At 33.8% G+C, this 12529-nt stretch overlaps 1 protein-coding gene across 2 annotated transcripts in view; it reads right to left on the minus strand.

Moving 5' to 3' along the window:
- Nucleotides 1–8046: 8046 nt before the first annotated feature.
- LOC126984575 (serine/threonine-protein kinase H1 homolog) overlaps nucleotides 8047–12529 on the minus strand; it is a 22077-nt gene continuing 17594 nt past the window's right edge. For both annotated transcript variants that reach the window (XM_050838317.1, XM_050838318.1), the window contains exon 4: nucleotides 8047–12529. This exon is cut by the window's right edge. The gene's annotated coding sequence lies outside the window, so the exon portion shown is untranslated.

Raw genomic sequence — 12529 nt, forward strand, 5'->3', positions numbered from 1 at the left:
GCGGACACACGCACACACACCCGTCATGTGCAGCGCCGTCAACACACACACCAGTACCCCCAGCAACACAGAGTAACGCCTTCAATATACACTAAGACAACCCCATTAGTAGGACAAACCCTCGATCTAAGTCTATTATACACCAAGTCAAGTCATACGCAGGTTTGTGGGAGGAGACACGGCCGAGGCGTGGTTTATGCGTGACACTGCTTGGAGCCAAACTAGAGAATGTAGAAACAGGGATTTAGAGAAAACGAGGAAAGGAGGACTAATTTAAATCAATCATTTCAACATGCCCTCCCTCACACCACACACCGCCGTTTGTAGGCATTGAAATTACAGTCACGCAATAGCACAATAAAAAAGACATTTTTTCGTCAGTGGCTTGCCTGAACGCGCTGTGAAAGAAGGCGAGAATGCACATCCAGAATGCACATACGGTCCCAACTTTAGTCACCCCTGAACTGGCGGGTATTTTTTTTCTTTAGCTCCAAGTGACGTCATCCCGCTGCTCCGCCCCAAAACCGTCTCCTGCGCGTACCGGTCGTAGTTCTGAAGCAGAGTGACTTGACTTGGTATATATAGACTTAGCCCTCGATGGCATACTAAACCAAAACAAACGTATTTATATTGTAATCCCATCAGTACACCCAATGTCACTACCACGACACCCCACAACAATACCAATCAGTCACCGTCTCAACCAATAGGGAACCACACCCGCTACGTTTATTTTTTATTTTTTATATTTTTACAACAAAGAAGACGGCTCCATGGCAACAAAAAGAGTGTAGAAAAAAAAAGCCTGCAACTCGCCGCTCCCATAATAAACAAAAGTAAAGAGTGCCCAAAAGAGAGGTCGATTTCGGGTTTATGAATGGTCTTGGATCTCACAGTAGCCTCCGCCGGGTCTAAACATCGTAATTCTTGTAGATGTCACACGGAGCTTTTCCAGTTTGATGCCGTCCCGTTCAGGCCCACTCGACACTTGTGACAATCTTTAAACTGTTTGACTGGGCAGAGATCCCTTTTTTTTACAGCAAAGGAGACAGATCAAGGGCTTAAAAAAACAATAATGAAAAAAAGCCCGCTACTCGCCGCTCCCATAATAAACAAAAGTAAAGAGTGCCCAAAAGAGAGGTCAATTTCGGGTTAATGAATGGTCTTGGATCTCACAGTAGCCTCCGCCGGGTCTAAACATCGTAATTCTTGAAGATGTCACACTGAGCTCTTTCAGTTTGATGCCGTCCCGTTCAGGCCCACTCGACACTTGTGACAATCTTTAAACTGTTTGACTGGGCAGAGATCCCTTTTTTTTACAGCAAAGGAGACAGATCAAGGGCTTAAAAAAAAAGAAAACAATAATGAAAAAACAGCCCGCTACTTACTGCCCCTAAAAATATTGAAGAAGAGTGGTCCGAGGTACGCCCACACACCCATACACCCACACTAAGGGCATACTCCCCCCCCCCTGACACATCCACCCCCCACCTCACCATATATCGTTATCATTGCTATTTATCAAAAGAGGGGAAGGGTGGGGGGAAGGAAGGAGGGGGCATGTGTGTGCTGGCGCCCCCACCCCCTCCTTCCTCCCCCTCCCCCTTCTCCTCCTCACCCCCCACCCCCTGTATTTATTAAACCAGCCCCCCCCCCTATTGTTTTCCCCACCCCCCTTATATGTTAATTCACCTGAGGCATTAATTATATCCAGGTAAGCCCCCCTTCCCTTCCCCCCTCCCCCCTTCCGCGCCCCCTCCCCCTTTAAAAACATGCTTACCGATGTCAATGTTTGTCAGTATTTTTTTTCTGTATGTTTTTTTTTTATATATCTGTCTGTGTCTGTTTATCTGTATGTCTGTATGTCTTTCTGTCCGAGTTTATGTCTGTCTGTCTGTCTCTCTGTCTGTCTGTCTGTCTTCCTTTTCCTGATATTTGTTAATCACCGCAAACTGTTCATTGTAATATTTGTTTATAGGTAAATAATAAATAAATATACGAATAAATAAAGAAATAAATGTAGGGAACGTGTTTTAGTTTCAGAGAGAGAGAGAGAGAGAGAGAGAGAGAGAGAGAGAGAGAGAAGTTATAATTCAAGAAGGGACTGAAAAAAAGCGAAAATAATAGAAAGAAAAAGAGGAAAGAAGGAAAAAATGAAGAAAAGAAAAAAAAGGGCAAGAAACACTAAATAAACTAAAGAAAATAAACAAAACTAAGAGAGAGAGAGAGAGAGAGAGAGAGAGAGAGAGAGAGAGAGAGAGGAGCGGTGACTTACATATATCTTGAAGCAGATGGCGAAAAGAAAAAAAGAAAATGGAATAGTGGAGTATGAAGGGGTAACTTAGCCTGTCGTGAAAGGGGAGACTAAAGAAAACTGGAAGAGACAGAGGAGAGACTTACTATATCAAAATGTGGAGGAGAAAGAACGGAGAGTTACAGTATGAAATTATATGAAAAGGTGGACTAACTATATGAAAAGGTGGACTCATTATATGAAAAGGTGGACTTGCTATATGAAAAGGTGGACTCATTATATGAAAAGTGGACTTACTATATATGTAAAAAGGTGGACTAATTATGAAAAGTGGGCTTAAACAGATTTTTTAAACGTCATATAATAATCATCAACAGTTCCATGTATAGTTTTTTTTTTTCTTTCACTTCAATATTTGTAGTTAGAAGTATAAGATTTTCACATTTAAATCAACACATTATAAACTCAAGTCATAAAAAGTGATATATATATACATTGTATATATATATATATATATATATATATATATATATATATATATATATATATATATATATATATATATATATATATCAACACGAAAAACTAATCACGCCTTGGAATCCTTATAAAACCGATAAATCAGCCCCAGTAGTGTTAATGAAGACTAATATAACGTTTGAAAGATGAAAGTTAGCCTACTGATGACCTGCAGTGCAACGCGAGGCAAGGAAAAAAAGTAAATGGTAGAAAGAGCGATGACTTAAGGCGGCTTTACACCTGGCAATTCCTGGCCGGCAATACAGCCGCGAGGATCTAGCGGCCAGACCAGCTGGGTGCTCTCGGGACAAGTATGTTCACACGTGGGAGGAGCCGCCGTGAACAGCTAGTAAATGCAAGGGCATGACTTCATCCCAGACACCCCAAACGGCTACTGCCATATATTAACACCACAATGAGTTTGGTCCATTAGCCTAATATTGTAGAAATACTTTAAGTAAACGAGTTTTACCTTCAGTAGTATTGATTGATTGATTGATTGTTCATTGTTGCATTTAACAACAAAGGAGAAGGGAGGAACATGCCATCCCAGGCATTACATAGTGTGATTATTATATACACGAAAATAATCGTTCCTTACCTCCTTCGATATCTCGCAAAGAGGTAAACATTTATCGTAATGTTGCTGCCACTCTCTCAAAAGTTGTTTTGCGTAGACTCAGCTTCTCATACAGCTTATCTTGTGGGGCCCACGAGTATCTATATTTCTGCCTCACTTCCTCCAGTAATGCCACCTCGGCCTCCTGGCTCCAAATCTTGTTGTCCATATCTGTCATTTCTTGTTTTATTGGCGCCGACATGTTGTACTCAGCCGCCAGTCGGCAATACAAGACGGACGCGCTCAGCTGCAGAAAACTTGCCTCGAGAAGGGCGCCCAGACCCAGACCCAGACCAAAAATGCAGCCGAGCCTGTATTGCCGACTAGGAATTGCCAGGTGTAAAGCCGCCTTTAATTATTTTCTCTCATGTTCACTGAGAGAAAGATACGTGACATAATTAAATAAGATGTGTAAAATGCGAGGCTATGATGAAAAAAATAATAGTTAGACAAGATTTCCTTACATCGTTGTAGAAAAAGAAGACTATTTAGAATGAAATAGTAAATGGTAGAAAGATACATGATATATTTAAATAAGATGTGTAAAATGCGAGGCTATGGTGAAAAATTTAATAGTTAGACAAGATTTCCTTACATCGTTGTAGAAAAAAAAGACTGGTTAGAAATGAAAAAAAATGGTAGAAAAATAGGCCTACATGACATAATTAATCAGCTGTTGTGTAAAATGCGAGGCTATGATGAAGAATTTAATAGTTAGACAAGATTTCCTTAGATCGTTGTAGAAAAGAAGACTGCTTAGAAATGAAAAAAAAATGGAAGATAGGCCTACATGACATAATTAATCAGCTGTTGTGTAAAATGCGAGGCTATGATGAAGAATTTAATAGTTAGACAAGATTTCCTTAGATCGTTGTAGAAAAGAAGACTGCTTAGAAATGAAAAAAACATGGAACATAGGCCTACATGACATAATTAATCAGCTGTTGTGTAAAATGCGAGGCTATGATGAAGAATTTAATAGTTAGACAAGATTTCCTTAGATCGTTGTAGAAAAGAAGACTGCTTAGAAATGAAAAAAAAATGGAAGATAGGCCTACATGACATAATTAATCAGCTGTTGTGTAAAATGCGAGGCTATGATGAAGAATTTAATAGTTAGACAAGATTTCCTTAGATCGCTGTAGAAAAAGACTGGTTAGAAATGAAAAAAAATGGTAGAAAAATAGGCCTACATGACATAATTAATCAGCTGTTGTGTAAAATGCGAGGCTATGATGAAAAAAATAATAGTTAAACAAGATTTCCTTACATCGTTGTAGAAAAAGAAGACTGCTTAGAAATAAAAAAAGGTAGAAAAATAGGCCTACATGACATAATTAATCAGCTGTTGTGTAAAATGCGAGGCTATGATGAAGAATTTAATAGTTAGACAAGATTTCCTTAGATCGTTGTAGAAAAAGAAGACTGCTTAGAAATGAAAAAAAAATGGTAGAAAGATAGGCCTACATGACATAATTAATCAGCTGTTGTGTAAAATGCGAGGCTTTGATGAAGAATTTAATAGTTAGACAAGATTTCCTTAGATCGTTGTAGAAAAAGACTGGTTAGAAATGAAAAAAAAAATGGTAGAAAAATAGGCCTACATGACATAATTAATCAGCTGTAGTGTAAAATGAGAGGCTTTGATGAAGAATAAATTAATAGACAGACAAGATTATTTTCAGTGTATGAGAACGTGATAAAAAAATATGACAAGCTATAAAATAAAAATGTCTAAATGCCGAGTAAAAGTTTAAAAAAGTCTAAATGCCGAGTAAAAGTTTAAAAAAGTCTAAATGCCGAGTAAAAGTTTAAAAAAGTCTAAATGCCGAGTAAAAGTTTAAAAAAGTCTAAATGCCGAGTAAAAGCTTAAAAAATATAGCAAGTTTTCAAAATAATTTATAGTTCACGAGATTAATTAAGGATAACTTAGATAAATATGGATACGAATAACGGTATGGAATTTGGATAACGAAGAAGAAGAAGAAGAAGATGAAAAAAAGAAGAAAAAGAGGGAGAAGATGAAGAAGAAGATGAAGAAGAAGAAGAAGAAGAAAAAAACGAAGAAGAAGAAGAAGAAAAAGAAGAAAAACAAGAAGAAGAAGAAGAAGAAAAAGAAGAAAAAAACGAAGAAGAAGAAGAAAAAGAAGAAGAAGAAGAAGAAAAAGAAGAAGAAGAAGAAGAAGAAAAACAAGAAGAAGAAGAAAAAGAAGAAGAAAAAAATAAAGAAGGAATATAGTAATAATTATAAAATGAAGAAAAATAACAATAAAAACAACAGGAGTAAAAATAATAATAAGAAAAAGAAGAATAAAGAGAAGTAACAACAATAACAACAACAATTCAATAACAATCAATCAATCAATGGGGGCATACATCGGGGAGCGCGTCACCTCGCCCACCTACCACCCTTAACTCCCCTTCCCTCCCCTTCCTCCCTTCACCCATCACTCCCTTCCCTCCCTTAACCCCTTCCCCAAGCCTTCCTCCCTTCACCCATCATCCACTTACCTTCCTCCCACCGGCGGCTGCACGGATGGACGAGGATTAAGTGGATGAGTTACAGAGGAACTCCACCTCCCCCGCCATGGTTCTCCTGTGACGTCATCGCTTCCCTGGCCTCTGATTGGCTGAGGGAGGAGGCGCGGCTTTGTTTACCTCGTCCCTGATTGGCTGGCTCGAGTGTAAACATTGGCATTATGGTGTTTTTGTTTATTTTCGTAGTTAATGATTTAAAAGATTAATTCCCATCGTTATATTAGCTTGAACTTGGTCATTATTAATTTGTTTGTTGCCCTATTTCTTTCTGTTACCTATTAATCTATTTCTAATCTATCCCATCCCTATTTCTACTGCAAGAGGTGACTGTCAACAATTACCCATTTTAATATAGCCTAATGACCTTATTTAATTGATTTGTGACCTTACAAACAGCCTTTTTCTAATCTATTCCATCCCCATTTCTACTGCAAAAGGTGACTGTCAACAATTACCTACTTATTAATATAGCCTTTTGACCTTACTACCAGCCTTTTGACCTTACTAACAGCCTTTTCTAATCTATTCTATCCCTATTTCTACTGCAAGAGGTGACTGTCAACAATTAACTTTATTAATATAGCCTAATAACCTTACTAAACCGATTTATGACCTTACTAGCAGACTTTTGACCTTACTAGCAGACTTTTTCTAATCTATTCCATCCCAATTTCTATTGCAAGAGGTGACTGTCAACAATTACCCATTTTAATATAGCCTAATGATCTTATTTAATTGATTTATGACCTTACTAACAGCCTTTTGACCTTATTAACAGACTTTTGACCTGAATAACAGCCTTTTAACCTTATTAACAGACTGTTGACCTTCTTAACATACTTTTGACCTTATTAACAGACTTTTGACCTAACTAACAGACTTTTGACCTTATTAACAGAGTTTTGACCTTACTAACAGACTTTTGACCTTATTAACAGACTTTTGACCTTATTAACAGACTTTTGACCTTATTAACACTTTTGACCTTATTAACAGACTTTTGACCTTACTAACAGACTTTTGACCTTACTAACAGACTTTTGACCTTATTAACAGACTTTTGACCTTACTAACAAACTCTTGACCTTATTAACAGCCTTTTGACCTTACTAACAGACTTTTGACCTTATTAACATTCTCTTGACCTTATTAACAGACTTTTGACCTTACTAACAGAATTTTGACCTTATTAACAAACTCTTGACCTTACTAACAGACTTTTGACCTTACTAACAGACTTTTGACCTTATTAACAAACTCTTGACCTTATTCACAGACTTTTGACCTTACTAACAGACTTTTGACCTTATTAACAAACTCTTGACCTTACTAACAGACTTTTGACCTTACTAACATACTATTGACCTTATTAACAGACTTTTGACCTTACTAACAGACTTTTGACCTTATTAACAGACTTTTGACCTTATTAACACTTTTGACCTTATCAACAGACTTTTGACCTTACTAAAAGACTTTTGAGCTTATTAACACTTTTGGCCTTACTAACAGACTTTTGACCTTATTAACAGACTTTTGACCTTATTAACAGACTTTTGACCTTATAGCAGATTTTTGACCTTACTAACAGACTTTTGACCTTACTAACAGAATTTTGACCTTATTAACAAACTCTTGACCTTACTACAAGACTTTTGACCTTACTAACATACTTTTGACCTTATTAACAGACTTTTGACCTTACTAACAGACTTTTGATCTTATTAACAGACTTTTGACCTTATTAACACTTTTGACCTTATTAACAGACTTTTGACCTTACTAACAGACTTTTGAGCTTATTAACAGACTTTTGGCCTTACTAACAGACTTTTGACCTTATTAACAGACTTTTGACCTTACTAACAGACTTTTGACCTTATTAACAGACTTTTGACCTTAATAGCAGATTTTTGACCTTACTAACAGACTTTTGACCTTAATAGCAGATTTTTGACCTTACTAACAGACTTTTGACCTTATTAACAGACTTTTGACCTTATTAACAAACTCTTGACCTTATTAACAGCCTCTCGTCATTATTAACATATTCCTAGCCACAATTAATAACACGTTCTCAAGTTTCAAATGACTAGTGAATAACACAAAACAGTAATACATTCGGCATTTTTTATTTTCATTACAAGATAAATAAAATAGAAATGAGTGTTGTTGTTGTTAGTTGTGAATACTGTGTGTGGGGGTGGAAACCTTGTATTGGGTATTTATTTAACGAGTAAACTTAAGAATTATAAAGTATTTCCAGGGATATAAAATTCTCTCCATAATAAATATAATCTCTTTTAACAGCGTAACACACACACACACACACACACACACACACACACACACACACACACACACACACATTATTTACAGGAAAACATACGAAATAGAATACAATAAGACATTTTTTTTACTCATCTCTCTCTCTCTCTCTCTCTCTCTCTCTCTCTCTCTCTCTCTCTCTCTCTCTCTCTCTCTCTCTCTCTCTCTCTCTCTCTCTCTCTCTCTAACACACACACACACACAAAAAAAAAAAAAAAAAAAAAAACATACAAATTTCCTGTCCATAATATAAGCAAAATAATAATAACAAAGATACAGAATTATTTAGCCTTCCAATTGTGTCTGTCTGTCAATATCCATCTCTTCATTATAGTTTGGTATAAGGGAATACAGAGGAAGAATATAAACTTTTCTGAACTAGTTAACAATGATAGATTTGTCTCTGAATCTGGAATTATATATGAAATTTGATGAACTATAAATTCGATGTTAGTCCAAATATTGCGTTAGTAAAGAATGATAGTTATTTTTTTTTCAAGATATAATTTGTTCAAACTTAAAATTGATAAATGGTTCTAATATTGCACTAGTAAAGAATGACAGTTTGTTCTTTCAATATAAATTTTCACAAAGACAGATAAAATTCTTCAAACATAAAATTGATAACTGATTTTAATATTGCACTAGTAAATAATGAGTTTTTCTTTTCAATATGAATTTACACAAAGACTGAGAGAGATAAAATTCTTCAAACATAAAATTGAGAACTGATTTTAATATTGCTCAAGTAAATAATAAGTTTTTCTTTTCAATATGGATTTACACAAAGACTGAGAAAGATATAATTTGTTCAAACTTAAAATTGATAAATGGTTCTAATATTGCACTAGTAAAGAATGACAGTTTGTTCTTTCAATATAAATTTTCACAAAGACTGAGAGATTAAATTCTTCAAACATAAAATTGATAGCTGGTTATAATATTGCACTAGTAAAGAATGACAGTTTGTTCTTTCAATATAAATTTGCACAAAGACTGAGAGAGATATAATTCTTCAAACATGAACTGATAACTGTTTCTAATATTGCACTAGTAAAGAATGACAGTTTGTTCTTTCAATATAAATTTTCACAAAGACTGAGAGAGATAAAATTCTTCAAACATAAAATTGATAGCTGATTTTAATATTGCTCAAGTAAATAATAAGGTTTTCTTTTCAATATGGATTTACACAAAGACTGAGAAAGATATAATTTGTTCAAACTTAAAATTGATAAATGGTTCTAATATTGCACTAGTAAAGAATGACAGTTTGTTCTTTCAATATAAATTTTCACAAAGACTGAGAGAGATAAAATTCTTCAAACATAAAATTGATAACTGATTCTAATATTGCACTAGTAAATAATGAGTTTATTTTCTTTAAGTCTCAATTAACACAAAGACTGAGAGAGGGATTTTGGTCAAACATAAAATAATTGTCGGTTCAAATATTGCACAAGTCATCAACAAGTTATTTTTCTTTCAAACTGGATTTACATGAAGATTGAGACATGGAATTTGTTCAACCATAGAATAATTGTAAGTTCAAATATTGCACAAGTTATCAACAATAGTTATTTTTCTTTCAAACTGGATTTACATGAAGATTGAGACATGGAATTTGTTCAACCATAGAATAATTGTCAGTTCAAATATTGCACAAGTCATCGACAATAGTTATTTTTCATTCTATCTGGATTTACACAAAGACTGAGAGAGATCAAATTCTTCAAACATGAAATTGATGACTGGTTTTAATATTGCACTAGTAAAGAATGAGTTTTTTTCCTTAAGTCTCAATTTTGGTCAACCATAGAATAATTGTCAGTTCAAATATTGCACAAGTTATCAACAATAGTTATTTTTCTTTCTCTATCTGGATTTACATGAAGATTGAGACATGGAATTTGTTCAACCATAGAATAATTGTAAGTTCAAATATTGCACAAGTTATCAACAATAGTTATTTTTCTTTCAAACTGGATTTACATGAAGATTGAGAAAGATATAATTTGTTCAAACATAAAAATGGCAACTGGTTCTAATATATTGCACTAGGAAATAATGAGTTTTTTCTTTCAATATGGATTTTAACAAAGACTGGGAGATTTAGATTTTGCTCAAACGGAAAATCGATCTAAGGCCAACCATTGCATAATTTAATAATAGTATGTTTTGCCTTCTATTTGGATTTACACAAAGACTGAGAGAAAGTCGTTTAAATCATAGAATAGTTTAGTCCTAATATTGTACCGGTAACCAATGATAGATATTTCTTTCAGACGGGATTTACAGAAAGACTTAGTGATGAATTTAGCTAAAACGTCAAGTCAATGTTAGTCCTAATATTGCACCGGTAACCAATGATAGATATTTCTTTCACAATAGATTTACAGAAAGACTTAGTGATGAATTTAGCTAAAACATTAACATAAAAAAGTCAATGTTAGTCCTAATATTGCACTTGGAAATGATAATAGGTTCCTCTTTCTGGATTTACACAAAGATTGAAGATATAATAATTTTGCTATAGAGTCTTTGTTCGTCAAAATATTGCACTAGTCTAACATATTTTCTTTACATTTGGATCTAAATAAAAATGAAGGAAGTCAATTTTCTCCAAACTTAAAACCGAGGTCAGTCAAAACATTGCACTAGTAAACAATAATAGAGTTTAGAATAGAAAACGATAGAAAATAAATGAAGAATAGAGTCTGAATTCACAAAACGAGACGAATATATGTAAATTTGTTGAAGAATAAAATAATTGTCCAAATTTTGCACTAGTAAAGAAGAATAGAGTTTAGAATAGAACTAGAAAAGAATAGAATAGCATAGAATATAAAATAAATGAAGAATAGAGTCTGAATTCACAAAACAAGACTAATATATGTAAATTTGTTGATGCATAAAATAACTGTCCAAACATTGCACTAGTAAACAATAATAGAGGTTAGAATGGAACTAGAAAAGAATATAATATAATAGAATAGAATAGAAAATAAATGAAGAATAGGCAGTCTGAATTTACAAAACAAGACTAATATATGTAAATTTGTTGATGCATAAAATAGCTGTCCAAACATTGCTCAAGTAAACAATAAAAGAGTTTAGAATAGAACACAATAGAAAATAAAAGAACAATAGTCTGAATTCACAAAACAAGACTAATATATGTAAATTTGTTGATGCATAAAATAACTGTCCAAACATTGCACTAGTAAACAATAATAGAGGTTAGAATAGAACACAATAGAAAATAAATGAAGAAAAGTCTGAATTCACAAAACGAGACGAATATATGTAAATTTGTTGAAGAATAAAATAATTGTCCAAACATTGCACTAGTAAAAAATAATAGTTTTTAGAATAGAACTAGAAAAGAATAGAATAGAAAACGATTGAAAATAAATAAAGAATAGAGTCTGAATTCACAAAACGAGACTAATATATGTAAATTTGTTGATGCATAAACTAACTGTCAGTCCATATACTGCACTAGTAAACAATGATAGAGCTTAGAATAGAACACAATAGAAAATAAAAGAAGAATAGAGTCTGAATTCACAAAACAAGACTAATATATGTAAACTTGTTGATGCATAAAATAATTCAGTCCAAACATTCCCCTAATATAATCAACAATACAGGGAGGCCCAAAAGTGCTGCATCATTGGGGAATATGACTTCTAATCAATTTGTAATCCCTATGGTGCAGGAATTTTGGACCACCCTGTAGAATCTCTCAGCCGGAATTTACAAAGACTGATATATAGAAATTTTGTATAAGCACAGAATCGTTGTTGGTTGAATAATTGCACGAGTATTGTACGGGATGACGTAGATATATATATATAATGAGATAAAAAATAAATAAACAAATAAGAAAATAGATCCATTCTTCGTAGGTCTACATAAATAAATATCTCTCATTTGTAACTATGATAATTTTGATTGTTTTGTAAGTCTGAGATGACCTAGTAAATTCTCCTTGCCTAATTATCTCAAAAAAACAAACAAAAAACAATAATTAAGATGCAAACAACTTTCCTAACTATCTGTAAGTGCTTTGGAATTGTCAATGAAAAAAAAAAATAATAAAATGTAAATAAAGAAAGGAATAAATAATGAAGAGAAGGAAAGAGAACAAAGGAGAAGAGAAGAGAGAAACATGAATGAAGAAAATAGAGATAAGGAAAACATAAATAAACAGAATAAACAAAGGAAGAGGATAAATAAAGGAACAGAAGAAGACGGAAACAAAAATA

The sequence above is a fragment of the Eriocheir sinensis genome, chromosome 57, assembly GCF_024679095.1.
Source record: "Eriocheir sinensis breed Jianghai 21 chromosome 57, ASM2467909v1, whole genome shotgun sequence".
Classification (NCBI taxonomy): Eukaryota; Metazoa; Arthropoda; class Malacostraca; order Decapoda; family Varunidae; genus Eriocheir; species Eriocheir sinensis.